Source organism: Ambystoma mexicanum, chromosome 2p (genome assembly GCF_040938575.1).
Source record: "Ambystoma mexicanum isolate Mex_15411 chromosome 2p, UKY_AmexF1_1, whole genome shotgun sequence".
Taxonomy (NCBI): domain Eukaryota; kingdom Metazoa; phylum Chordata; class Amphibia; order Caudata; family Ambystomatidae; genus Ambystoma; species Ambystoma mexicanum.
The window spans coordinates 1094289219-1094313948 of record NC_090923.1 but is presented as its reverse complement, the minus strand read 5'-3'; the positions used below and the strand labels follow the sequence as shown (position 1 = coordinate 1094313948).

General features: G+C 42.9%; 1 long non-coding RNA gene across 1 annotated transcript in view; it reads left to right on the top strand.

Annotated features, from left to right (window-relative positions):
- Window positions 1-23618, top strand: part of LOC138566006 (uncharacterized) — a 318220-nt gene extending 294602 nt beyond the window's left edge. Inside the window, exon 3 of the long non-coding RNA XR_011301775.1 lies at window positions 22620-23618. This is a non-coding gene — a long non-coding RNA (uncharacterized lncRNA). The remainder of the gene's footprint in view (window positions 1-22619) is intronic.
- The last annotated feature ends 1112 nt before the right edge of the window (window positions 23619-24730 follow it).

Below are 24730 nucleotides of genomic sequence, written 5' to 3'. Positions count from 1 at the left end.
CGCTGCAGCGAGTCGCTGCGCCACTGTGCGCCACGGCTGCCTGGGGAAGCTAAAATCCATGAATACGCTGTGCGCCGGATTCGGTTTTGGCGCACGCGGCTGGCGCAGACTATCGCACGCGCACGCTGTGCGCCAGCCGCGTGCGCTACTTGTGCGCTGAATTCTATGAATTACCCTGTAAGTGTCATTCGTTTACACAAAATGCCACAGTGTTTATTATTTTTCTTTAAATCCTAGAGGACAATGGATAGGGAAATCCCAATGTGTTGGTTTATGCCAATGCTTAACCTGAGACCTCTCCAGAGGAATAAGCGTTGTAGGACTGCTGAGACAGTGCTTTCAGGAGCCTTCGGAATGGCGGGATGGAGGCCCGTGAGAGGTCGACTGTGCAGTCTAGCAACAACGCCGAGAGTTCTGTAACGCTGGCCCTGCGTAGCAATGTAGAAGAAGCAGAAAGACACGCAGTTCAATCAGAAGCCGTCCTGATACAACAAAGCAAGATTCTTATCCTGCAAGCAGGCCCGGTGATGCCGACCCATGAGGAACAAAGTTACGGTCAAGGTGGGAGAAACGGGAGGGAAAGCAGGAATAACGAGTACCTGCATCATACTCGTACCAGTGGATGACAAAGATCGGAGAAAGTAAAATAACTCACACGACTATCCTATTCGTCCCTTGACCCGAGAAAGAGTTAAGAGATTGAGAAACAGTAAAAGACTAATCCCACTTGTCCCAGTGATACATAAACGAAGCAAGAGAGTGCGAGAAAGACCTAAGGGAGTGAAATACATCAAGGACTCAGTATACTCGCCCCAGTGATATGTGAATAACCAAAATCGTGCACAATCCTCTAAAAGAACTGAATAAGCTAATACAGGAGATAGACAAAAACGATCTAAGAAATATATATTGAAGCTGGGGAAGCCTATCCAGGAAAGAGGAGTTGTTGTATTCTCAATGTAAATAGTTATTTCTTTATGGCTGTCTGCGCTCCCTTCAGTGTGCGGGTGATTGGAATGTTATGATTCGGATGAGTGGAATGCAAATGCATGGAGGCTGGATTTGGGCTGTTGGTGAGTTGGAAGGTGGATGTGGAGGGAGAGCTGGGCCATCAGTAAATAAAAGACTCTGAAGATCAAACTGAGCCTCACCTGTTCAATTGGAAGTTACCACAATTGGCGACGAGGACGGCACAGCTGAAGAAAGAACCCACGTGCAGAGCGAGAGCGAAAGCAGCTCTGGAGGGAATAGGCTTCCTCTGTGCTGATCCACTAATTACTGAGTCGGTAGATGCCCAGAGTGCCCACAAGTAGGTAAAACAGCAGCGGCGTACATGAAAAGGAGAATAATAAGTTGAAAGCATTGTAAATGCATTGTGCGTGTGCGCCGGCAAAGGAAGACTAAAGAGAAAGTCACATTGAGCATATGTTAGAGGAAAGTGTCAAATAACGTGGCACCATCTTGGAATTTCGACACAAGTCAGGCAATGATCATCATGAGTCAAGGTCTTCCTCCTCACAGTACTTAAAAAATATATATATATATATATATTTTTCTCTTCTTATTTTTAATCGCTGCTGACATGGCCCATAGGATATAAGAGGAGTTGATGAAGAAGAATTGGTGAACATTTGCAACTGAGAAATTATTAACGAAAAGAAAAATGCAAGGGATAACAGTACATCCACCAGCAAGTTTTTTGCCGAATCCATGGCAACCAAGTGTAGGGTGGCCAGAACGGAGGGAGTACTGGAAGAATTACATGAAAACTGTGGAGCAAGATGGTTTATCGCTGCAGAAGAAGAAGTTGTTTCTGTTACACACATTGGGCCTTGAAGGACAGCGGAAGTATAGAGAGTTCTCCAATTTATCGGGAGATGAAGCAGGTGATGTAGATGAGTATGAGAGAGCATTAAGACAACTGGACAATGACTATGCTGCAGAAGTGAATATAGCAATAAACAGATACAATTTGTATACAAGAGCACAAAAGGAAGAAGAGTCGATTGAGGAATACGTGTCAGCCCTAAGAAAATTAGCTCAGACATGCCGATTCGGCACAGGCATCACACTGGATGAATTAATCAGAGACCAAATAATTATACACACCAGGGATTCACTGATACAAGACAGATTGTGGATGGTGGGCAACCCTACATTACCGGAAGCTATAGCCATAGCTAAAAGAGTAGAACACACACAACTGTGCTCAAAGGAGATGGACAAACTAAAATTGGAGACAGTCCAAGCTCAGAATGTTGGACAAAGCACAGGTAAGCCTGCACAACAATCAGGAGAACATTCCTCTGTAAGTGTAGTCAGAAGTAAAAGAGAAAAAGATGCAGATGATCCGAGCAAGATGGGCTACAAGCCTAGAGAACAGGATCACAGAGAAGTAAAGAGCAATGTGAAGAAGCCTTGGTTCAGGAATGAGACAAAGACATCTTCTTTTCAAAGCAGAGACAAAGACAAATGCTTTAGATGCAGCAGATTTGGGCACTATGCAAGTTCAAGAAACTGTCCAGCGATAAATCAGAAATGTGCAAATTGCGGAATGAGAGGACATTTCGCTGTAGTGTATAGGAACAAAAAGAGGGTGTCAATGATACAGGATGATGAGGAGTTGAACAAGAAGAAAGTGGTGGTAGTTCGTGAGCCACCTAGTAGTGAATTGAAGTGACATAATGTTGGAGAATTGGAACCTCTCAGTGATGGTGGATAGTTGCTCACCGTACACCATAATAACCAATAAGAGATGGGAAAGGTTGGTGCATGAAGGACTGAAAGCAAAGATACTTTCACCAGATATCAAGAATCCTGGAGGATCCGAAGGGTCGAAAATCCACATCACATGATGGTTTAAGAGCATAGTCCAATTCAAAGATCGCCAAGCCGAAGTCAAGATTTACGTGGCTAAAAAGGGTGTGAATGTGCTTGGTTGGAGAGATCAAGCAGCGTTGAAGATTCAACTGGATCCGTGTGAGAAGGAACCAGTGTTGTTAGTAAAGAGCAGTAACAATACTGAAGCGAAGGAGAAGGTAAAGGAAGACTCCAGTGATGTATTTCAAGAGCGATTTGGGTTATTAAAAAATTATGCTCACGGGATAGTGGTGAAGCAAGGAGCAAGACCCGTAGTACACAACAGGGCTAGACCCATACCTTTTGCTTTGGTGGATAAAGTTGAACAAGAGTTGAACAGACTTGAAATGGAGAATGTTATTGAAAAAATTGAGTCTTCTCAATGGGTTAGCCCCATTGTAGTGGCAGTGAAAAAGAATGGCAAATTGAGGATTTTTGTGGACCTCAAGGATGTGAAAAAAACATTGTGGTGGACATATATCCCCTGCCTATCATTTCAGAAATGTTGAATTGTATCGAAAGAATGGATACATTTACTACTTTCAACTTATCAAATGCATATCATCATATTAGCCTTACTGAAGATTGCAGAGACCTCACTGCGTTCATCACACCATTTGGATTGTACCGATACAAAAGGATGCCATTTGGTTTTACCTCTGTGGCTGCAGTGTTACAACGAGTGATGAACCAAGTACTTAAAGGGGTTAAAGGCACATTGGTTTACCAAGATGATATCATTGTGTTTGGAAGAGGAGAATGTGAAGACGATGAGAGGTTACAGAATTTATTGGCTAGATTAAATGAAAAGGGTTTGAAAGTAGAGAAAAGCAAATTTAAAAAAGGCAGACGTTGAATATTTAGGACATGTGGTTAGTGGAAAGGGGTATAAACCTAAATTACAAGCTATGAAGGCTATCAAAGAGGCACCTGATCCCAAGAGTAAAGAAGATCTCGGGTAGTTTTTAGGTCTTTGTGAGTATTATAACAAGTTTGTGCAGAATTTTGCCAGCATAACGGAGCCCATGAGAAGGTTACTTAAAAAGGATATCAAGTTTGAATGGGATACCGAATGTGGGAAGTCAGCAGAGTGCATTAGGAGAAGCACATGTGAATTGGTTGAGCTAGGTGGATCGTGTTTGGCAAGCAAACTAAAGTAACTTTAGTAAAGTAAAGTTTCTGAGAGTAGATGTGAGAAGGTCATATGTCATGCGTCGAGAGCAGTAACAGAGATAGAGAGCAGATATTTCGTGATTGAGAGAGAAATGTTAGCTTGTGTGTGGGCAGTGAATTATTTTAGAAAGTATCTTTGGGGGAGTAGGTTTGTGGTTTGTACTGATCACAAACCATTGGTGGAAGTGTTATCAGTGCAAGGAATGCGTAGAGCATCTCCCAGGATAGCTAGGTTGAGTTTAAAACTACAGGATTATCATTTTGAAGTGAGATATGTTCCTGGGAAGAAAAATCAAGTAGCTGATTTTCTTTCGAGATTGCCTCTGAACATGGAGGAGGTTGAACAAAGTAAATATGTGGAAGGAGTAGCTGTGGTTGTGGAAGTCACTTCAAGAGAGAAATGGATTCAGGAAATCCAAGGGGATGAAGTGTTATGTAAACTCATTGAATATACTAGAAATGGTTGACCAGATAAAAGACTAGTAGATGAAGATTGTCTTCAATTTTGGGAAATTAAGGATGTTTTCCTTGGAAGATGATTTATTGTTGAGAGGAGACAAATTGATACCTCCCCGGAGTTTACGAGAAGGATTGATAGAGAAAGCACATCAAGGACATCCGGTTCCTCAGGGACTAAGCAAAATGTTTGCTCCAAGTATTGGTGGCCTGGAGTTGATCTCATGGTGGAGAGGTTTTTGAGGTGTTGTTGGCCAGCAAAAATTGAAATAAGAGTTGCAAGGTGTTGAAAACAGCACCTATTAATATACATAGGCCTGAACAGCCACGGGAACAGATTGGTATTGACATAGTAGGTCCTTACGACAATATAGCGAGTGAAAGGACATTTTTGATTGTCATGGTGGATTATTGTTGTAGGTGGATGGAGATCGAATTGGTAAGTAAGATTGACACTCATGAAATTGTTAATTTCATGCAACAGGTTTTCAGAAGAGAAGGATATCCCAGGGTGATAATCAGTGATAATGGTGTGCAGTTCAGGAGCAGAGAGATTGTGGATTTTGCCAGTCTAGTTGGTATTGAATGAAGATTTTCTGCCAATTATCAATCCTAAACTAATGGGTTGGTGGAGAGGTGTAACAGGATAATTGTGGAAACTGTAGAACAAGCATTGAGCAACCACATGTCAGTTGAAAGGGCTTGGAAGAGAACCTGTGGAGTTGCAGAACATCAGTTAGAGGTGACACAGGTAAATCGCCATTCTAGTTGATGAGATGTGGGGAACCAATACGGTGTTGAATCCTGTGTGGGTAAATCATAGGAGGTTGAGGATCAATGATGAGAAGAGGGCGGGTCACAAGGAGACAGAGTGGTCCGAAAGGCTGGGAGTTGTACTGGGTGATTTGGTCAGAATAAGAAAAGGGAGGATGGTGAGAAAGGGGGTGTCGAAGTACTCCAAACCTGTGAGAGTCAGGGGAGTGTTCAAGAATGCAGTCAGGATCCAGGATGGTTCTATTTGGAATTTGGATCGAATAAGTAAGTGGAGATGGCAAGGAGAGACTGTGAGAGTTGAGGAAAGAGAGAGGAATGCTATTGAGTTATTTGAAGAAGAAAGTCAAAGACCAGGAAGTTTAAGAAGAGGAGAGCAAGGTAGAGTGTTCACAGGAATAGGTGTAGATAATGTGAATGAGAGAGAGGGTATGTTTAGAGGTAGGATTAGGAAACCACCAGCATGGTCAAAAAACGATGTCATGAACTGATAATTATTCAAATGGAATTGGCAGATTCGTTTTTCCTTAGTGGATTTGTGACAGGACTGATTTAGAGTTTTCGTTTTGAACTGAGGATGATTTGAAGACCCCGAAGACTCTGCCATGAACCTATTATAATTCAAATGAAACATTCAAGTTTGTTCTTCCAAATGTTGCAAATAGGTTGTTTGTTTTTTGTTGTCTCGTTGTGAAAGGGGTGGGGGGATGTGTTGTATTCTCACTGTAAACTGTTATTTTTTTTTATGGCTGTCTGGTGCTCCCTTCAATGTGCGGGTGATTGGAATGTTATGATTGGGATGAGTGGAATGCGAATGCATGGAGGTTGGAGTTCGGCCGTTGGTGAGTTGGAAGGTGGATGCAGAGGGAGTGCTGGGTCGTCAGTAAATAAGACTCTGAAGATCAAACTGGGCCTCACCTGTTTAATTGGAAGTTACCACAGGAGTCATTCTCCTGGTCTTTTCTTGTTTTGCCCTAGTGGTAGGGTCAGAGTAGCTTAGCTTTGGAGGGAGGACCGACTATTTGCTTTGAACTTCACGACAGATGACAAGCACCCTATTTAGTTGTGTTAGGTAAGGAAATCCATAGATTAGGGATAGTGAGGCATTTTCACATATTATTTTAATAAAAATATATCTAAGAATGCCAAAACTAGTCTGTCTCATTCTTCTGACCTACCACAATAGTCAGTACATATTTATATTTTCGCATAGGGGATCAAGTGCACATGGACCTGTTTACCCCAGGGGTATTCAGAGTTCCCAACCTTATTTCCTCAGCAGCTAAGGAAAGATCTGGATGTTATAACATTTCCAAGGATGTCATTGTTGATACTATATGTTGATGATTTGCTAATTGCCTCACCCTCAAACGAGGCTTGTAAAGAAGATAGTAAGGTCCTGCTAACAGCATTGGCAGAGTTATGTGCCTCCAGGGTACATTATCTGAGACATGACATAACAAAGGGATGTGGGCTGATATCTGCTTCTCGGAAAGAGACTCTTTACAACATAGCAGATTATAACTCAAATGCAAGCTTTCTTAAGGGCAGTTGGTTACTGCCGGCAATAGATCTCAGGATTTGCAGAAATAGTAAAATCACTTCAGGAGTATACCCAACTGAACACTGTCAAGCCATTACAGTGGAACCAGCAGCAGAAGAGGATTTTCCTAAGATTAAATAGCTGTTAGCCGAGGCCCCCACATTGGGCCTACATGATTATAAAAAGGGATTTACCTTATACTGTCATGAAAGAAAGGGGTTTGCTCTGGCTGTCCTCACCCAGAAGCATGGAGTCCATCATAGACCTGTAGCCTATTACAGTAAAGAGTTTGACCTGGTTGCAGCAGGAATGCTGCCCTGTCTACGATCAGTGGCTGCTGCTGATTTGGAAGTGGAACAAAATGAAATATCATATTGGGGTCACCTTTAGAGTTGGCTTTTCCACATGTGGTGGTGTCATTATTGTTAAAAACAAAGACTCAGCACATGTCTGGCTCGAGAGCTAGCAAATATGAGATGCTCTTACTGAACTCCTCCAGCATTACTTTGACTAGATGCTCAATTCTGAATCTGGAATCCTTGTTGCCTACTCCACAGGAGGGAGAGCCACACGATTCCACCCTACATGATTGCGTTTAAGTCACTGACTGTTTGGAAGTTTGGAAGTGCCCCGTACAGACCTCCCCGATGTACCACTTCCCTACCAGATCTCGAGTATTTAATGGATGGGTTGTGTTTTAGAAATCAGAATGGGCAGGTGGTCATGGGGTATGCAGCATGTTCCCCCGGGGAGGTGGTGGAGAGTGACAAACTGCACCAGGTGACATCAGCCGAACTGGCAGAGTAGTGGCCCTTACAGGAGCCTGCCAATTTCGCGGTCCTGCAGTCTGTCAATGTTTATAACGATTTGTGATATGCATTTTGCGTAGCCCACAACGTTTGCCAGCTCTGGAAGCAGGGAGACTCCATGACCTGAAGAGGTACTCCCATAAAAAATAGTCACCACATGCTAGCTCTTTCAGATGCCATAAGGCTGCCTGAGTGGATTGATATCGATTCTATCAGCTGTGGAAATGATTTTGCTGATCGAACCGCCAAATTGGCTGCCACATTAGAGGGCAGTGATGTGTATGTTTTACCAGTTCAAACAGTGTCGGAGTTGACTCCGTAAAAAATGTTAGAAAACAATACGCACATGCAGGAGAATGCAGAGTCTGATGAAAATGATAATTGGATTCGAAAGGGTTGCATGAGGACTCGCTGTGGTGAGATGAGCAGCGTCAGTTAGCGGCTCCAAACATATTAGTGTCACATCTAATCAGGATGTACCATGGGCAGGCACATGTTGGTAGGGATGGAATGACAGTGCTAGTAGGACGTTCATGGTTCGCACCAGAGTTCACCACTATGGCTCAGGATTACTGTCAAAGATTTTTAATATGCCTACAAAATAACGTGGGGAAATGTGTGCCGATTAGACCTGGGGCACACCCTCCCCCTTATGGCCCATTCATGGGTTTACAGATTGATTGTCTCCAATTGCCAAAGTATAATCAGTGACAATGCCTGCAAGTGAGGGTGACGTGTGATCAGGGTGGGTGGAAGCCTACCCCTGTAGAAAGGCAGATGCAGTGACTGTTGCAAAAATACTGATTCAGGAATTTGTACCCGGGTTTGGAATAGCTGTATGTATTAACAGCGACCAGGGAGCCCATTTTGGCAATAACATCATCAAAACACTATTGTCTATTTTGAGGATTCAGCATAATTTGCATTACCCTCACCACACTTAGTCGGCAGGGGCAGTAGAGAGGCAAAACAGGGTCAGGACACAGGGTTGAAGTGGCCAGAAGCCCTCACGCTAGTTCTATTTAGTATGAGAAATACGCCGAAAAAAAAAAACGGGTTTAAGTCCTTAGGAAATCCTTTATGGAAGACCTATTGGATTCCATTGATGTCTTCTGTCAGTCTCATTCACAATCAGGTTCAAGCTACTCTGCCACGGGAACCAGACTCTCTAGGCCATTCCTTACAGGCCAGCGACAGTGTCCAATGAAAGTCCACCAAAGACAAATAGCTCTATCCCCCAGGTGGAATGGGGCCCTTCCTCATCTTACTTATCTCAAACTCAGCTGTAAAGGTTCAGGGCACCCAAAATGGGTGCATGTGAGTCACTGCAAAAAGGCGTTAGCCCCCGCATTGTAGTTGCTGTTATTTTGCTGATTTGTCTAGCTGTGCTGGCTTGCATTAATGTAGTTATAGGAGAACATGACTCTGTTGTACAAACCATATTAGCAATGAAAAACCTGACTAACATTGTGACATTGGATTATGTCAAGGCCTGGTCATGGTATAGGAAACAATGTATAGTACATTGGCAAGGGGGAACCTGTGATTTAAATGGAGTCTGGGAATGCGGGGTGGACCTTTTGTTAGGATTTATACCACAGCCTGCCAAATGTCCAGTGGGGGTGGTACCATCTCCCTGTGAAGCTCTACCGAATTAGATGAGTGAGTAAAATTGTTTGAAAGTTCTGAATTATGAATTGGAGGGGCCCACAGTGAATCCCCAACCCAGCCTTGGAGATAGAGAAACAAGTGCAACCACTGACATACCTACTACTGTAACGGAAAAGGCAATTGTATTGTATCGAGAGCCTCCACATGTTTCTGATCCAATATATCACTGTCATTCTGTTCTTTGTACTAGGAAGAGAAACAAAACAATTCTAAACTTATCCATTGGTATAAACAATGGACAGGAACCACAGTATTAATAGCAAAAATAGAACTTCGTGGTCATGAAAGTGTAGTTCCGGATTCAGTAAACTTGCCCATGGCCATGCAGAGAGTACTGGTACCAGGGCATTTTGAAATGGAAGATCTCAGTGCTGTAGTAGGTAATGGGAAAGAAAGTCCAGTACTTTTAGAGTGTTAATGACTTACAATAGTGGATGGGAAAAATAGTGGCAGGTCAGTGAAGGTGTGCTCAAATTCTACTGATGTCCAGTATCATTTTTCAGATAGTCTAGACACTCAAACCTGTACTATGATTCAGTATTTGCAGTCCCCAGAGGTGTAAATAGGAGAGTGTACAAAGTATATTTAAGTGTATACCCAAGAGTGGTATAACATTGTGTCGAATCTGGATAGGTCTGAATGCAGATATATGATATTAAATGCAACTGAGGCCACGGTTTTGTTTACTGTTTCTCTTTCTGCTTTCAGATTGCAAGTGCAGTACTAGCCCCAGTCCACATTTTATCTAATACTTCTTCCCTTTTCTGTCGTCCTTCAGACAGCGCTTCTTGTGGTTGAGCCAACCGAATTCCAGCCCCCTTGATGCAGTTCCCCAAATTCCAACCCGCTTGATGCAGTTCCGACAATCGGAACTGCATCAAGGGGGCTGGAATTCAGTTGGCTCAACCGCAAGAGGAGTTGTTTGACGGACGACAGAAAAGGGAAGAAGTATTAGATAAAATGTGGACTGGGGCTAATACTGCACTTGTAATCTCGGGTGTATATACAAAGGTACATATTTAGAGGGTCGAATTCACCGACTTGAGAAGGCCAACAGACTCGTATCTGGGGCAGAGCTTACAGGCAGTGAGGCACACATTGGCGAGCTCCATGTCATAGATACCCTCAGTCAGCTCATCAAAGGTGCTCTTCAGAAACTGATGGACTGCATGCTAGAAGCAGGAAGGAACCTGGAGTGGGGTGGCATGTGAAGAGGTGCAAGATTAGAGAATATGTGTAGCACAATAGCTGACCACAGTTGTTGAAGAATGACTCTGGGATACCTGAACGTCTATGGCCGTGGAGAAACTTCTGGAAGTCCAGTGGTTGGTACTGTGAAGATAAATAGGGATCATTACGAGTTTCCTGTTATCCTCCGGGTAATTCCAGCGGGATACCGGGAAACGGACCTACCATTACCGGCACCTGAAATATCCCGGTGCCGGCAACGGTGGTAAATCCCCATTTCATTGAGTCCCATAGGACTCCATGGAGGGGATTGCCAGCATTACCGGTGCCGGAAATACCAGCTGTCTATTGCGAGTGGGGGCCTTATTTACCTCAAGCTCTTGGCTGGAGGTAAATCAAGTAACCCCCACCGGCTAACTTGTAGTTTGCCGGTCCAAGAAAAGTGCTGGTCACGGACTAACCGTCACTTCCAGTTTTCAAAACACAAAGTCAGTTTTATCAGGATGCACTTCCTTTATTCAATAGGCCTCTCAGGGATCCCTTCCCCAAGCCCAGGCCTTTTCCAGCTTTCAAAACACAAAACCAACAAACCTCTCATGGAGTAGAATCAGAGGCGGCTTTCGAAAATGCCAGGCTCTTTGCTTTTCTTCAGGCGACCACTCTGATCCTTTGCCCCTCTCTTTATTACTTACTCTTGTTTTCCTTTGCACTTTTTATCTTCAGGTACTTGCTACACCATTTATCATATATCCCTTTCCCTTTTGTTGTCCACACTTGCACTGCCCTTTATTCCTTCTCTCTGCTGTGCCTCTTGCACGCTTCTTTCACTCTTCCGTGCACCCCTGCACTTGTTTTCTTCTTTCTGGGTGCTCCGTACTCTTTCTACACTGTCTTTCCCTATCTTGCCTCTTGCACACCTTGCTCAACAAAAACACCTTCTTAGTGCTTCACTTTTCCTCTTTCTTCCTTTTATTTAAAGTTCCAATCATTAACAGCACTTGTGCATAGGGCGCGTTATAAATGCCATATCGTATCATAACATCTTTTACAGGCTTCTGGCCCTCTTTGCACTCGTATCACTTTATTGTTTAACTTCATTCCATTTGTTATTTCACATATGCATGTCTCCCTAGTTTCACACTTACACTGTTACTTGTATCCTCCCATTGTTGAAGTCTTCCCTTTAACTTCAATCGAACATTTACACAAACGCAGTCCTCTTTCTCACGCATTTCTAGTGTTACTATGTATCCCCTTCTTCACAACCCGGCTCTGCAATGCTTTCTGACTCTAACCGGGCTGACTTGTGCACTTCAGCTCTACATTGACTCTTTGTTCTGAGGTCAGAGTCTCACCGCCTGCTCCTCGGAAACTCCTGGGCTGCCTCACAGGCCCAGGGGAATGAACATTTGCCTTCACAGGTTCTGCAGGGGACCTACACGCCCCTCGGCTCCCATACACAGATTCTTTTTGGATCCGTGGAGACACGGCTCTGGCCTACAGTCATGGGCAGCCATTGTTTCTCAGCTCTCCTCCCAACTCGCTCTCCTACTCATTCATCCATCTGTACAAGACCACACCTTTTATAGTGAAAAGACCAGTCAAGTGGAGTGAGGTGTGAATGGTTACTATTGAATGCCTGACCCTGCCTGAATCTTTTAGTGGGATAACTTGGGTTCTTTCTAGGGTAGGTTGCCCTTATTTTCTCCATGTTATTTCTATGGGTAATCTGTACTGATCTTAGTTGCCTCTTCCTCGTCTCAGTATTTGTTGGGAATGGGGAGGAGATGGAGGGAGTTTGAAAATACCACCTGAGGTTGAGGGAAAGAGATTAGAGGTGTAATAAGATTTAGAGTGAGTTCTGATCATCTTTTCGGGGTATTGACAGGGACTCCTATTTTCTAATGTGGCTGAAGGGGCACTCTCATTTCCTCTTCTACTTTCTAGTTTACCTTCGCTCCCCTCCGAATCGCTAGAGGATTCTGATCCCAGTGAATCTTGAGAAGATATCTCTGGGGAGGATGGTCCCTGATTTTCCTGGTCTAGAGAATTTTGTCTTGAGAGGTCTTACCTTTCTTCTCATAAACAAGTCAGTTTGTGTTTTGTAAGACTTGACGGTGTGATGGACAGAATGGGCTACAAATTAATGCATCCCTTCTGGAAGGAATGACAGGGTATTCCAAGTCTCTGGGATGTATCATGATATGGCCTGAAACTCCACAGAATAGGCCCTGCTTTGAGTAGGGGGATTCTGATTCCTCTAAGGAGGTACTATGGGACCCAGAGAGTGATCCTCTTTTTTCTTGCTCCCAAATAAAGTTAGATGTGGGGCTGTGACGTAGGATCTTTGCATTTGTCCTGGGTACCCTTTTTATAGGGGAGATTGCCTCTTGTCCTACAGAAAATAATAGCAATTCTACATTTCTTCCTTTCTTACTCGGATTGAACAGTGGTATCTTGGTGGAAGAGATGGAAGACTGGGAAAAAGTATGGCCGGGGAGTTTTCCCCTCCTGGGTTTCATAACCTCATGTAAGGAAGGCATGGTATAAACAGTAAGGCAGACACAAGTGACCACAGTTCGAGGATGTTTATTGAACTTCAATAAGGTTTTGAAAAAAGCCTATCTAATCCTAAATCGAATGATGGGAGCAAGCTACGACCACCACATAATAATAACGCAGTCCTAGTGGTGCCTTGTCAAAATAAAAGGGCCTATACTAATAAACCTGTTGCCAATCCTTACCTCTAAATACAAATAGTGTGGGAAAAATGTTATGTAAAAGAAAAAGTGTTCAAGAAATCATATGTCAGGATATTCAAGCCATAGGCTTCCCTTTCCCTGCATTTTTAGCACAGGACAAGGCGGCATACCCTAGCTTAGCACAGTCTCAGGATTTTCTAGCACAAGGGTGCAGTTCAAAACTTCTTCATCATGGCCTTTTGTGCCAAAGTGACGCCAGCTCCATCCCGGTATCTATGTATATTATCCTTATACATTCAATGTGTGCTTTATTATGTCAAAAACTGTATCTATACACACTCCCACTATGTATTACACTGTATTGTACTCTTATTATAACCTGTTTTTCCTTTGTATTGTAACTAAGAAACTGCATACTCTTGTAACGCGCCCAAATACCCTCGGGTGAGGAGCGCTCTATAAACAAACAAACAAACAAACAAACAAAGTCTCTTTGCCATTCAAAGTCTCTTCCTTCAGAGGGCCTGATGCAACAAACAAACAATAAAGTTCCTTTCCTTTTGTATTTCACATATACACAAGTTTCTTAGGTGTTTTACTATCCAACTAGGATCCCCCTCTGCCGGGCTCCTATCCACTTTACACAATTTTCTCAGGATTTTCGCGTATCCAATTTCTCTGGTGATTCACTGTTCACCCAGATCCCACTCTGTCGGATCAGATCGACTTTGACATCAAATCTTCAATCAGTCTCCCTCTGCTGGGCTTGAACCAATAACACACACTTGCTTCAACACAAAGCTTTCAATTGATCTCCCTCTGCCGGGCTCAGACCAACTTTATCTACTTTGCCATAAACTTTCTTTATCAACATCGAAGACTTTCGACTGTGCGCAGGATTTTGCTTGACCCGTTGCAGGATCACTTCGATTCACAATCCTTTGCCACTTTTTCACTTTTGTTAACTCTCAGCTGGATACCTTACAGAGACCTTTTGATTGAGCACCCACGCGGTGCCGGACCAATCCGTCAAAGCTATCGTATCTCGGTTTCAAAGTTCAATCACTCATCTGCCGTTCAACGTCACTCGTGTTGGTTATCACGTGCGTTTCAAACAATGTTCATTTCAGCACTTGCCATACAATGTTGCCACTTGCAACCTTGGCTTCAATGCAGACCGGTCCTGTATCGGTCTCCCCAACTCACCGGCTGTGTTGATTTCACTGACTCTGCTTTGTTGTTGGAGCCAAGGACAGTACCACAGCAGCTGGTGTTTCTCCCCGCCTTGATTATCGGTGGGGGAGATCACTGGGTACCTCCGACACACAATACAGGATTCTTCAGCTGGGTTTCCGGGTCTTACGTTTTCTATTCTCGAGGTATGATGAAAGTAACGGTTTCTTGTTGAAAAGGTCAAGGGAACTTCCTTCCTTGCAATCGCCTTTTGTCTCGCCATCTTTCTCCTCTTGTTAAACTGCCGTCTTGGAACTGCTGTTTACTCGTGTGCTTTGTCTCGCTCAGAGTGTGCTCTCGTGCGACACCTTTTATTCGTGTGAGGAGGTGTAATGGAAGTCAGGTATGTGTGATGGTCAGTAATAGCCTGACTATGCCTGACCATTGTATTAGGACATGTCAGGTATACTCGTTTGTTAGTCTGTTTTCTCTCATAGCGGGTTGCCCGTGAGAAAGTGTTTGTGTTGTAAAAGGGAGGGGAGGTTGAGTTCCTAAATATTCTACCAAGAAAGGGGATACCGCGTCTTGCCATCTGGTGTCCAACTCCCTGAATACCCCTCACCCAGTTGATCCTCCCACACTGGTCCACCCCCAGGAACTGCATCCAAAAGCGATGGCCGTGTCCTGGCCACCTGGATGACAGATCTTCGTGGACTAGTGGGTGAGACACCTTCTGGTTTCTCACACTGTTGATAGAGACTGGGTTGAGTTTCCTTGGAAGGTGGCATTCCTTGTCAATGTGGTGTCACAACTTGATAAAATATTTTGAGCGCAACATTTCTTTGGGGGTCCTCTGGTCCAATGGGTTGTTTATCAGGTCTTTCATCGGTTCCCCTCCTGATGTTATAGGAGAAAAGGGAAGTCCCTAAATTCTATTCTCATACACAAGGTTCCCCACTATCTCACCGCTATTGATCTTTCTGGGAGTGGGTGAGAAATTCAGACAAGTAACTCCCAAGTTATTTCCACAGGACACTATGGTCATATTTTCAGACCTCTATTTCTGCGGGGAAATGTATGTGTGCCAATCAACAGGGATATTGATTTGTAGGTCTAAAAAGATGATAGCTTTGTCTCTGCCTGGTGTCATATAATCCGGGGAGATAAAAGAGATGGTAGATGTTTCCCTCCACAGCTTTTCTCACGGGGGAAAGGGCCTGCAGGGTCAGAAGATGACAGGTGACTCCCAGGGTTTTATCATTTTCTTGTTTGTGGTAGAACAACCTACTAGTAGAGAGGAGAACATTAGTTATTTCCTCTTTGCCTCATTCTGGCAGGGGGCTTGGTTTTAGAAGATGTTGTTCTCTACTCTGGTGGGGTCCCCAACTTTTATCAGTTGAGCTGCTTCCCACTGCTAGAACGATATGTGAGACAGTCATGGTATTGAGACACAGACTCAAAAGTATTCATTTTAAAACCGTTATTTACTAAGGTTCCTGGGTTGGTGTAATGCCTGACTGGCCCTAACGCTAAAGGGATGGTAACCTCAACTGATGTTTCTAATGGCTGTCGTTGTCTAATAGTCAAAAATAAAAGTCTGTGTCTAAACCTATGTTTGCCCTCACTCTTTACAAAAATGTGATAGGAAGTTCTTTTGAAAAGGAACAATAGTGGTTCAACAAAAAATGGGAACCCAAGGTTGGTTTTAGGTGGTCTTCTCATTAGGTGCAATTTGGTCAATGTCACAAAGATGGGTTCAGTCAACAGGGCTGGTCATAAAACCTTCTCCACAGAGCCCTTATAGTGATTTCCAATACCTTCAGTGTCTTTGAGTTCTTTGGGGTTACCTTCCCCAAGCTTCAACTTGTTCAACTTTCAAACGCCACAAAAGAAATGTAACACAGTTCCTCTTGAAGCCCCTCTGGGTTCCCTTCCCCATGCTTCAATCCTTTCAACACTTAGGCTTCCCTTCCCCAAGCTCAGGCCACTTCCAGTTTTCAAAACACAAAGTCAGTTTTATCAGGATGCACTTCACTTTCCTCAATAGGCCTCTCATGGTTCCTTTCCCCAAGCTCAGGCCTTTTCCAGCTTTCAAAACACAAAACCAACAATTCTCTCATGGGGTGGAATCCGAGGCTTTCAAAAACGCCAGGCTTTTTGCTTTTCCTCAGCGTGACCGCTCTGATCCTTTGCCCCTCACTTTATTTCTTAATCTTACTTTCCTTTGCACTTTTTATCTGAAGGTGCTTCCTACACCATTTTCATATATGCCTTTCCCTTTTGTCATGCACACTTGCACTGTCCTATATTACTTCTCTCTGTTGTGCCTCTTGCACGCTTCTTTCACTCTTCCATGCACCCCTGCACTTGTTTCCTCCTTCCTGGGTGCTCGACACCCTTTTTACACTGTCATTTCCTATCGTACCTTTTGCACACCTTGCTCAACAAAAACACCTTCTTAGTGCTTCACTTTCCTCTTTCTTCTTTTTATTTGAGGTTCACGTCGTTAACATTTTTCACGGGCTTCTGGCCCTCTTTGCACTCGTATAACTTCATTGTTCAACTTCATTCCATTTGTTATTTCACACACGCCCGTCTCCCTAGTTTCACGCTTACACTGTTACTTGTATCCTTCCATTGTTAAAGTCTTCCCTTTAACTTCAATCGAACATTTACACAAACGCGGTGCTCTTTCTTACGTGTTTCTAATGTTACTTTGCATCGTGCTCTGCAATGCTTTCAGACTCACCAGGCTGACTTCTGTGCTTCAGTTCTGCGACTACTTTTCGTTCCGAGGTCAGGGGCTCACCGCCTGCCCCTCGGACACTCCTCGGCTGCCTCACCGGACAAGGTGAATGAGCATTCACCTTTGCAGGTTCTGCAGGCGACCAGCAAGCCCCTCGGCTCCCGTACATGGACTCTTCTTGGCTCCTTGAAGACACGGCTCCCTAATCACGCTTCTACTCTTTCAAACTGCACTTTCTCAGCGTCTCAGCATCCCGGTCTCTGGCCTCCGGTCCTGGGCTGTTCTGGCATCTCGGCTCTTCTCCCTACTCGCTCTGCTACTCGCTCATCCATCTGTGCAACACCACACCTTTAATAGTGAAAAGTGGAGTCAGGTGTGAATGGTTACTATTTAATGCCTGACTCTATTAGTGGGACAACTTAGGTTCTTTATGTGGTAGGTTGCCCATATTATATTTATTTTGTTGTTCCTATGGGTCATGTGTACTTATCTTAGTTGCCTCTTCCTCGTCTCAGTATGTGTTGGGAATGGGGAGGAGGAGATGGAATGAGTTTGAAAATACCCCCTTGAGGTTGAGGGAAAGAAATTAGAGGTGTAATAAGATTTAGAATGAGTTCTGATCATCTTTTCAGGGTATTCATAGGAGTATAAGAAAATCTCCTCGTTCATTCTTCCCCTATCCTTAGAAGTTGTCTGCTTCTTTATGTCTGCCAATGTCTGAAAGCTCTTACATTACCACCACAGTATGTCTCACAGCATTTTCTTTTATATTGGCAAGAGTAATCTGGTGTTGTACAAGGTGCTATCACCATTTGGGAGCCGTGGTAATACAAAACAGACCCTCCAGCTCGCCTCCTCTTCGGTTGGCCCCTGACCACATCCCCTCATTTGCCCTGTTAGAAATACAGCAGGAAACAGTGATTTTACAAAAGGAATTGAGGACATTGATACAAATCCATGAAGATGATTGTATATATTGTAAAAAGCAATGTGGTTTGGGTAGATGGTTTACCTGCACAAACGAAAAGCAGGATTGGGCCATAGTGAGGATTAGAATGGAATTCCCTGTGCAAATCGAAAAACAGGTGACTTGGGGATTAGTGCAGGGCCACAAGAAGATCAGTTAGGTTAGTTGTGCAGTAAGCGCAAAAGGGGTCTGTGGACACTGATGACCCCCAGGGGAGGGAGAACAAGATTTATGTTGTGAAGAAGCCAAAAAGGAATGAGATGACAGTGAGCACATATGAGGGTAAACAATGCTATGGGAGGTGTCTGGGATATATTTGAATACCTGAACCATCACTCGTTTACACATAATGTCAGAGTGTTTACTATTTTTCTTTAAATCCTAGAGGACAATGGATATGGACCCCCCATTTGTTGGCTTAAGGCAATGCTTACCTGGAGATCTCTCCAGAGGGACATGCATTGAGGATTGCTGAGATAGCACTTTTAGGAGCCATTGGGATGACTGGGTGAAGGCCACCCAGTCACCATTTTCTTAATCTGCCGGGCCAGACAGGTTCGGACAATGGATCTTATTCTTGGCTGGAAGTACGCCAGGAGGCGGTGGCCCCCACGTCCCTCACCTGAGTAGGACGGTGCCAGATATCGTCAGACCAGAGCGACTGACTCAGAAGCAGAGGATCACATGATGACGAGAGACAGGATGGAAACAGAACACAGACTATGGGAACATACAAGAAGGGCTATTGTTATGTCTTGGGGGCAGGAGAGGTCAATCGAAAATGACGTATATTGTGAGGGGCCAGACCATGTGGAGATGTAAGGAGATGGCGAAATTGGAGGCAGGTTGAGTTAGTTTGGGTGGTGGGCTAATGGGGTGCTGTCTGTTTATGTAGTTTGCAAACCAGTAATAAATGGTGTCGTGCTTTGTCCATTTCCAATACAAGTCCTGAGTCCTCTTTGTTTTACTTTACACTGATACTCCCATCATTAGCTCAAGCAGCAGTGCAGTTGACTATCATTCCAGTTACATGGGCATCTACTTGGGAGCCAGAATTGACAATAAGAGAAGGCTTGAAAGTCTTAGACAGGGTACTGGGAGAAACGCCCTGTGTGTAACTATTCAGCACTAAAGACATGATCAAGGCAATTACCAGGCCCAAAGATTGTATACATAAACATTCAATAGGTTATTTTTCCTTCTTAATTTCAGGTATAATTAACCCTTCCTACCTGGGTACACACGAATATCAATCTTACTATTGTTTACATAGTGGCATGCAGCATATAAGGCATAACCGTGTAACCCAGTCCCTGCAGTGGATATGTCCTATCTATCCCATGGTTATTCCAGAATGTTGTATCGCTTTGGGGACCTTGCACAGAGAACTATAAATATCATGATGCCTCAAAATATCATAGACATGCATGTTATGTGTTTAGTGGAACAATTGAAAAACTACAAATGAATGGCTTTAGTCAGTCTTAGCAAAAAACTAAATTCTAAAATGCAAATGTTGAAAACAAGGTAAAGCAGACCCGAAGGGTGAACGTAACAGATACAAGATTGCATTTTACATTGTACATGTATCAAAACTAATGAGAACAATGAAACTACAATGTAAAAATATGATTGTCGCTGAAGATTGGCCTCATTACGAGGTTGGCGGAAACCCGACGGTACTACCCACGGATTGCCGCCAACCCTGTAACACTGATTCCACCGCCTGATATCCCGGTGTCACTGGGGTATCAGAGTGGCGGCAGAATGGTAAATCCCCATTCCCGTACAGTACCACAGGACTCCATGGGAATGGGAACACTGAAGCACTGGCATCATTGCTAATGGTGCCGGTACTTCAGTAAGAGACTTACCGGTAGGGGCCTGATTTCCCGGCAGGTCAGGCCTGCTGCGGAACCGTGCCCCTACCAGAATTCTTGTAGTACAGCGGTCTGAAAAGGGTGTCGGTACGTTGCTACCCGCACCCTTATTTCCAGACAGCAATAGTTGGAATGAGGCCCATAGTTTCAGTTCTTGATCAACATTTAAACCATCCTCAATATTTAATTAATCCAAAATTAATTTGGGTTTCTGCTTACGAAGCATAATATCTCTCTTGCCACCTCTTTTAGACATTGATATGCATTGTATCCCATAAACTGTATGTCACTCTCTTCATCAGTATTTTGGACATCATAGTGTACTGTAGTGGTCCATCCAGTATCACTTTTGTTAATGGCATATAGATTGTCTGAAATGTGGGTCTTGGGAGGTCGAACGATGCTAGCCACATATATCTTGGTGTATGGACATTAAAGGATAAACACAACATTTGTTGTTTGACAGTTGATGAGTGACTTTATAGTATGTTTCTTTTTACTCTTAAAACATACGTTGGTCATTCTATGCATCGCATATAGGAAAACGCAACACTTGGTATGTGGGTGTGAAGAACCCATTGAGAAGTGTGGGTAATCATATTGTCGCACAGTTATCACTCAGACATAATCTGTTCCGAAGTGCTGTGCCTTCGCAGTATGTGATATTTGGTGGAGGAGTCACATGGAGCCTATTCTGCAAGTACTAATCAATTATAAGGAGATGCCAGTGTTTTTGGAGGATAGATACCCCTTAAAGCTTCCATTAGTATATGTTACAATGCATTGCATATCCCACACTCTCCCATTGCATCCACAGTGATGTTCTGTTTCTTGGAGGGAAATTGTGATTTTCTGTCTGTTTGACCTGCTTTATTTGTTTCTCTATTGTCCCACTATACCCAGATCTCGAACATTTCCAGGCACCTTTAGCTTGGGACTGATAATCCTGATGTTGGAGGAATTTGGAAGTAATAATTATTGGTATAATTCCTCTATAATTCCTTCCTTCCTGTAGATGAAACTGACAACATGTCAGTGGCGCATTTTAATGCTGTCATCTTTTCCATTTGGAAGGCACAAAAATTCATCTCTTGGGATGTATTGAACACCTTAGCAATAATTATCAAAATGTGAGATGTGTCCATTGCATCAGCAGTGAGAGATCAGAGCGGTATCTTATTTGATCTGTGAAATGTTTCTGGTCTTGCAAATTAGAGAGGTCTTTCTATAGAGGAATGACTGTATGGTTAGGTTCCAGTGCACTTCGCAAAAGCTTAAGAGAATAACCTTTGATTTAGGATAGACATTAAAGAACCAATTAAAACAACTGCACGTTCTGCTGGCATCATGTGCCATATTTCTGTCCTGCCCATCTATGCTTTTTTCCTAATACAATTGCTCTGGCTGGCAGGTTTAAACATGAATAAACCATAGGGATTATGAGAAGGTGAATGCATTCTATCACTCTATCACCTTTGCCAAGGGGCGATTGATGGTTTCCTCAAATGTTGGACGTACTTGTCCATGCTTTAAAACATAGGAGGAACCGTGTTTCAACAGGACAAAACCTATAGCTTAATTGTTCATTTTTAAGAACATGATGCCTTGTAGAGATGACTCCAGTAGGAAGTTTACTCATTCCATCCTCAGACAGTTATTATATAACTGAAATATAAACTACATTAATGGGAAAGATCAGTCTGATTACATATTAAAGAGTGTGAAATATGAACTTGAGTTATGGAAACAGAGCAAAAGAAGAAATATCTTTTTCTGGGCATTCATTCACGGTGACAGGTAGAGGAAGTGTGGTGCACCCACTTAACAGAAATAAAATATTTCAGAGCCTCAGTACCCAACAAACCTTTTGAAATGGCTTGTTGAAGATAGTGATTGATGATATGCACAACAACAAAAAACACTAACCATTTTTCAATATTTCTTTCCGATGACATGACACTCTAAGACGAGTGTACCACTGTTGATGCTGTTAGTTACTTGAAAGTGATGTTTTCCTCTCAATCATAACTACGGGTAATGAATTCATGCCTACTAATGCGACTGATATTTCCCAAGTGGTACAGTTATTATTGAAAGAGTCAAGAACCCTTTTCAGTATGTAGCTCTTATACTTCCTAATATCTCATTACTGGAAGAAGAACAAAGGAATCACTATTCATTCAGCAGGTACCAGTAGTACTCACCAGAACTAGCAGTTTTGGAGAATCAGAAAAGTTAAACACGTGTGCTAAATTAATCTAGCTCCATGTACTTCTGAAATTGAAATAAACTGCTCGGTTACACAAATGTCCTTAAAGTGGCAGGGCCTACAAATTGGACTGTAATCCCAGAGACGGCTACTTGGCTGTGTTTTGGGCTGCTATAACTGCCTGGCCTCAGCAATCCGGAATGCCAAATGCATGATTTTATTCCACACACAGTTTATGGACAGTTTCCTCCTCTCTACCACTGTTGGTTGCTTCATGGGTAAGGAGGGGAGACGCTGGGGGCATACATCGAGTCCAGATAGTAGACCATATGCATATCCAGCAAAAGTGAACTTATATCATGGTATGCATATATATATATCTATATATATATATACATATATATATATATATCTATATATATATATATATATAGCAAGAGCTAATATTTTACATATCTATCTATTCTTGCAGGACCCTCCCGGAGACTTACAACTGGCTATTGCACGTGGTGATCATGACCCTGTGGTAGGCGTCCTGGTGCAACTCGAGCATAACCTAACGAGGGCTATTTCCGATGCCAGAATCTTGCATAAGCTGATGTTGGATCGGTTTGTGGAAAGCAGCAGCAGTGCTAGCGAGCCTGGGAATTCATCTGACGAGAACTGACATTTGTAATATTATGAGGACATCTGTGTTAAAAACATTAATTAAATTATTATATTTGGTGTGATTGTCTGCCTCAATCTGAAGATCTAGAAACTCTCTGTCCTTGGTACACATGGTTTCAAAGAGCATTGCTACATAACATTCGCAACTCTGAGATGGAGCTGGAGAAGACAAGACCACTATAAGGTTAGAGGACCTGCTACATTTAAAAGGACATAATGTCAGTGTCTGGTCAGTCCCGATGCATAGGATTGTCTCTTCTTACATTTTCTGAATTCTAGTTTGAGATATTCAAATTGAGAAATGTACAATACCAAACCTCTTTCCAGAAACTAGAGATGCTCCAAGCCAATACAAGTCAATAATGTGATTGTAGTAAAGATAAGGAGGCTGATATTAGGATCAGAACAATATCTTAAGTGTTAACTACATTTCCCAAAAATCCAAGGAAAATGTAGTTTAACAAGAAAACACTAGAACACAGTGCCCAATCCTAGAGTATTCTTTTCTCAGATTTCATAATGCATGGCTATATTGACTTTATAGGCACACTGCAAAACTACTCTTTTAGCAAAGGAATGCCAAATAAATTGTGTAGAAAGAATACGCAGAGGAAAAGTCTACATTTAATGACAGGGTTCTTTCTATAACAAGTAAAGATGAATGTGTTAAAGAAAACCTTAGTATATATTTTAAATCATGTTTAGTTGATTTGAGTTTGCGACATCACTTATGTTGTGCTTTTGCATTAAGCAGTGTTCCTATGTGTTAACTTGTGCCGCTATTTAGGAAATGCAAAGATATTGGAACTATTTGAATAAATTCTGAAATGCAGAGGGGCTGAAGAATTTTCTTTGGAGCAATCATAAGCAAGTGCATGATGACATAACAAGACATTAATTTCATCACAGCTATTTATTTTTTTACTCATGATTTTTATGATGGCATCTCCAATGTGAGGTTTCTTTGTAGCGTGACAGGGGTGATGAATTAATGCGAGAAAAGTCCAACAGACTAGTTGCAACAAATCCGATTATTCTCAGTCATTGGTGCATTCCTACCAGTAACATGCCTGCAGAAGAGAGGTGAGAAACCAGAGTCCTCACCGAAGTGCGAAGTGCTGCACGTTGACCCTTATTATGGGGCGGATCGCCGAGAGATGTGCTTGGTGGGGATAAAAGTTCTTGGAATAAGTATTGGAAAGATGTAGCATTGGCCCCAAATGTCCAAGAATCTTTCAAACACTGTATACATCGGCAAAAGCAAATGTGAGAACTACTGGTCTTCATTGTAGTGCATTCCCTTTGTGACGCGGTACACGACAGGGCTGCCCCCTTTCACCATATTTATTTCAATTAGCCATCAATCCATTGCCCTTAAAACCCTGCAGGACCACAATATCAAGAGATACCTAGGCGAGGTGAAGTAAGGAAAGTACTAATATATGCAGATGGCATGCTGCTGTTTCTTTCTCACCCTGAAACTACAAAAGATGACCATCTAACATTATTGCAGGGCTTAGTGATGTCTGTGGATATTAAATACATTGGGGTAAAATGGTAGTATTTCCCCTGACCCTGTCTTGCACTAAGGCTATCTTTAATCCAGGGCAGGTCCAGTGAGCAAAAGGGGGTTTCAAGTACTTTAATATTTGATTGAGCCAAAAAGTGCATGATTGATTAGGGAAAATCTGTGTACCTTGATGGGTACATATGGAGCACTATCCTTATAAGGGAAGGTTAATACAAATAAAATGTGTGCAGAACTGGCATTTGTTTTTCATTGTTCAGCTTTCTTCCAGTCCCTTTCCCAAAACATCTTGAACACAACATGTATTCTGAATTTAATAGGCTACTATGGAGAGTCACCAAACGTCCTAAACTTCTGGAGTCCTGTATGTTGAGACCAATGCAAGA